We start from the raw sequence: 4,922 nt of genomic DNA, 5'->3' as shown, positions 1-4,922 counted from the left end.
ACGGAAAGCTTACCGGTGAGAGTGTCCAATCACGGAACGGTAACGCGGAAAACGCCGCGAAACATTTCAAATAAGAATTTTTCTATCTGCGACGAATGTGAAGTCGTAAACACAAGTGACAACCCATGCTGCAAACAGTGAGTGCGAGAACGGTTCGTGTTCGAGCGTGGCGGTTTGCTGCGCATGTGTGCACTCCGCGCGCATGCGCCGTGGCTGCTCATGTTCCAATGGCTACCGCGAAGGCAGCGCCGCTTCTCACCGTGCAACTCCTTTTACCTCGTAAGCAGCACAAAATGAGCGGGGATAGATAATAAAATACATACTCTAATTTTCAGGACCAATTATGGCGCGCATGACCAGCATCAGGCTACGTGACTACTTACAGAAAAAAGTGATCGACTCCATAATCCAACTTCAAGGCTCTTCCGCTAGGCTGCACAACATACCGGTTTTTGTCCCGTTTAAACATGATTTTAAAATATAAATCCTACTCACAACGCGAGAAAGATGCTGTAATCTGTCACTATATTTCACTGTCTTTTCATTTTTACCAGGGTCTAATCACACGTTGTGACCAGTTGCCGGTCCCTATAACCTCACCCTTTCCCTCACCCTTGCTATCCTAGGTTTATGCTATGCTTTTCCCGTCGCTATACACTTGCCCTTTCTCCCGACATCGCTATGCTGCGAACATAGCTGTTCACGTACCAATCCCGACTTTAAGACAGCTCCGAAGTACTTACTGTAATTTACTGCAAACACAAGAACTCGCATGCCGCCCAGCCAACACTACTCCACGCAGGCGAATGCCCGACAGCCTCAACGGCAACGTCGTCGACTTCTTGCACGGGCACAGCACGCTCACAGCTCTTCGCAAGGAGGGCGCTAGTGATATGCTAACATAATTATCATCCCACTTTGTGTACCCTGAACGAAAAACGGGGTTAGATCGACGGCATTGTCTCTTATTAGACCAGGCCCGTAGCCAGGAATTATTTTCGGTTGGGGGGGGGGGGGCACTTGCTGAAAACCTTGACTGTTTGAGAAAAACACCTATTTTTTAATATTTATTTTTCGTCAAAACGCCCACGTCAGCAAAATTTCGGAGAGGGGGGCGGAGCCCCTAGCGCCCCCCCCCCCCCCTGGCTACAGGCCTGCATCAGACGCAATCTAATGAAACCAACAGACAATGCAGCTAAGGAAGGCAGGCACGTAGCCAGGATTTTTTTTCCGTGAGGGGGGGGGGGGGGTCAAGGCCTAATTGTTGGAAAGTCTTTCCATTGCAAAAAAGAAGAAAACGTTGCCCGGGAATATTGAAGGCTGAATGAATTTCGGTGGGGGGGAGGGGGCCTTTTTGGCCCCCCGTTTGGCCACGTGCCTGAAGGATGGTATAGGGGTCATTATACGTTTTAACTGTAGTATAGTAATTATGACATCAATGAAAAGGAATTAAAGTGGATAAAAATCAACCTTCTGCGGGTGGGGACCGAACCTAGAACCTTAGGAGAACGCATCCGATGCTCCACCAATTGAGCTACAGCGGCGGTCGCTTTTCTGTTCAGTTTATTGAGTACGTATGTTTTGTGTAATCCTGAGAGTGTCAGCCAGCGCCGCTCGCAGCCAAGACGGCGAGTGTGGTACACTATTATGTTGCCAGCTGGCGTCACGTAACACGTGGTCAATTTAGGAGCTCGACGCTGACCAATAAAGCCTTGTATACTACCTGCACACACAACTACCTGTCCCCCTGGATGGACAGCTTATCTCTACGGTGGTCCCTACGTACTTACCTGTTCTGAATGTAACCATAAAGCCTAACATTGATCACCAGGTACAAAAAAAAACTTAGGCAAAGTAATCATACGCGATTACCGGAGAACACTGCCGTCGAAGATTTATAGAATTCTTTAGAGCGCCCCTAAACCACCTACGATATTTATTAATTTATTTATTTATTTATTTATTTATTTATTTATTTATTTATTTATTTATTTATTTATTTTCAATACTGCTGCTATCAGCTGAGAGCGTAGCAGGAGGGCAATACAAAAAGTCAGTACGATATATGAAAGGTTTACAGAACATTTTTTTTTTAACATTCCAAGTAAACGCGCGGATCGAGTTCAGGATGTCGTCAAGATCAACAATGCAAAAGCGGCAGCGATACGAGCCGCGGGCGCGCCACAAATTCCAAGAAACAATCCCTTCTCCTCTCCAGGCCTTTCGCGAATCCCCAGCGTTGGCTGTGACGTCAACACTCGCGTCTGGTCATTTCGTCCACAAAAAGAACCTCGTTTGTCTGCTCGCAGGTACGCGCACTCGCCGCCCTTCCTCCTCGCGCGGCGAGGAGGAGCCCTCGGCCAGGTGGAGAGACGAACCGAAGCACGGAGCATAGGGAAGGAAAGAGCGAAACGAGCGTGAGCCTCTTTGTGATCATCAAACGCGTGCAACTCCGCTGATACGGCACCGTTTCGAAAATTTCTCGCGGCAACGGGTTTTTTCCAGACTCACGCAAAACTGCAACATCCCAACTAAGTTTCGGCCTCTGGTTGGGTGGTTTAGCGGCCCTTTAAATATCGGCTTTACGAATCACAGCTCTTCCTAAAAGACAGTCGTCTTCAAATGTATTTCCATATAGTCGACTGCGACGTGAGAAAACATATGCGCTGCACCCTTAAAACTGGGACGCATGTTGACGCACATGCGCACAGCGTCCTTGGTATTGTTATACGTCGATCGCGTGCTGAGTGTTCAAACGGGCGGTTTTTATTCGCGGTTTTTATTTGGTGGCACGAGCACCGAATTACATTCTTGTTTCTCTTCCAAGGACTTCCGGTCGAGCACTTAAATCCTGTTCCCGGATATTCATAAAAATGTGTTGTAAAAAATGAAACTGGTACGATTTAGATGGTTCTTGTTCAAGTTAAGAGTTATATTGGATGCGTGTGATATCGGAGCATAAGTTTACTTAAGGGCCAATTAACTGTAGTAATAATTAATGACACTTAATCGAATGAGATTACTGAAAGAGCAGACGGTTTTCTTGTGAGCAGATGCGATCGTTGCGGCACCTGGCGGAGCAGATCGCAACCGCGCGCTTCTTTCTACGTGGCCTCCGAGATCCGCTTCGGCTGCGCGCCGAACCACACCCAGGGAATATACACCGGAACACACGAACGCCGAGGTGCGAGTGGGGCACTTTCAGACAGCTAAGTCAAGGACCGGAGGAGACGCCTCAAATTCTTTTTGTTCTGCGTACAGCACTCACGTTTACGGGTTGGTCCTGAGTACGGCTTCTTGGTCGGGAACGTGGTGGTGGTGGCTGCACGGAGAAAGCGTGGAAGTTGCAGAAGAAGTGCGTGGAAGTTGACAGCTTTTAAGTGCGCGAACGTTGAGGAGTCATTGGGCGACGATTTTTAGGGCAAGTCACCGTCACCACAACTACACCATCTTCAACTTTCATAAAGTCATTGACGGATTAAGGTGTGTCTCTTCTGCAGACTCCATAAAGTGGTAGTCCGTTTATGTAACGCTAAGGCGAGCACAGTCGAAAGCGTATGCTCTGAGGAGGCACTTATTAAATTACGTTGACTTTCTGAGTCAAGGCTGGTTCACGGCAGAGCTGGTGGGCACGTTTCTGCTTCTCTTCTTAACCATCTGTACAGAATGCTTTGGTGGTCACTGAGCGCGTGCTGGCTCATGATGAACATTTTCTATCTACGAAACATGGCAAACCTCGACCATAACAGCTCTGCTGTAAAATAAGATGGCTTTCGCATTAGAGTCTTCTCAAGCGAATGCATAAGAAATGGCGAGACATTTATTAGAGTATTTTGCAGTCGTAAAGACGTTCTGAGGGAGGAATGTTTTCACTGAAATCTAAATACATACCGCGCCACTTGTACTCAATATTTCGAGAACTTGCAAAGAAAATCCTCTTATCTATCGCCCCACTCAAATATATATATGCTCGCCAAATATGCGCATGTGGCAAAAACACAGCACGAGAAAACCCACTATCTCCAAACACAACCTAAACATTGACGTTCGGTTCTGTACATAGATATAGAACGAACTCTTCACCTCTCTCTTGCATGTGCTGCACCTCGAGCGCTTTTAAGAAAGGTGGTGGCTGCACAGGTGCTCCATAACTTTGTGCAGAAGTGAATGCGAATACTCGAATACTCGCAGGGTCCCTATGCATTCAGTTAAGACGACACGAAGGCGCCGAAGCCGTCTTCTTTTTCTTCTCCCAGTCGATGTAGTGATGCTGCCCCGCCACCCTTCGAAAGCTTTCTGCGCCTAACCTGGTTTTGCACTGCCTCCAAGATCGGAGGCACCTCATCTGGTTCTGCATTGCCTCCGCGATCGGACCACCTTTGACCAAGTTACGATGCCATGTGGTGACGTCATCATGTGACGTGAGTCACGTGACATCGCCGTTACGTCGTAATAACGTCACAATTAAACGCCTACGAATTTGTGACGTCATCGTGATGTCGTGTCGTGACGTCATCACGTAATGATGATTTTTTTGCGTGACTTGTCCCCGACGTTTGAAGAGGCATCTAAGGCTCTTTCGCCTTAATACGTAGATCTAGGCTGTAAGACAGTGTGTCATTCCATGGTGCGCCTTCAACGCGCACGCACTTTCGGCGAGAATGTACAGACGGGTCCACTGTTAAAGGGAACACCTGCGTCCACGGCACGTTTGGATTTCAATCTCTTGCAAAAGCAAAGTGACTTACATTTGCATGAGACTGCTGGTGGTGCATATTGCTGACTCCTTTTGACACACTAGTGCAGTGCATGAAGATTATTTACTGATGCAGTTGCTGTTAGAAGGCCAGCAAGATGAATGGTGTTCATTCGAGTGTTCCCTTTAACAGTGGACCGTACTGTACGTTCGGTGGTGCGCTGGA

Source organism: Rhipicephalus sanguineus, chromosome 7 (assembly GCF_013339695.2).
Source record: "Rhipicephalus sanguineus isolate Rsan-2018 chromosome 7, BIME_Rsan_1.4, whole genome shotgun sequence".
NCBI classification, from domain to species: domain Eukaryota; kingdom Metazoa; phylum Arthropoda; class Arachnida; order Ixodida; family Ixodidae; genus Rhipicephalus; species Rhipicephalus sanguineus.
The sequence above is the reverse complement of the archived record's forward strand: the minus strand, read 5'-3'. Positions refer to the sequence as shown.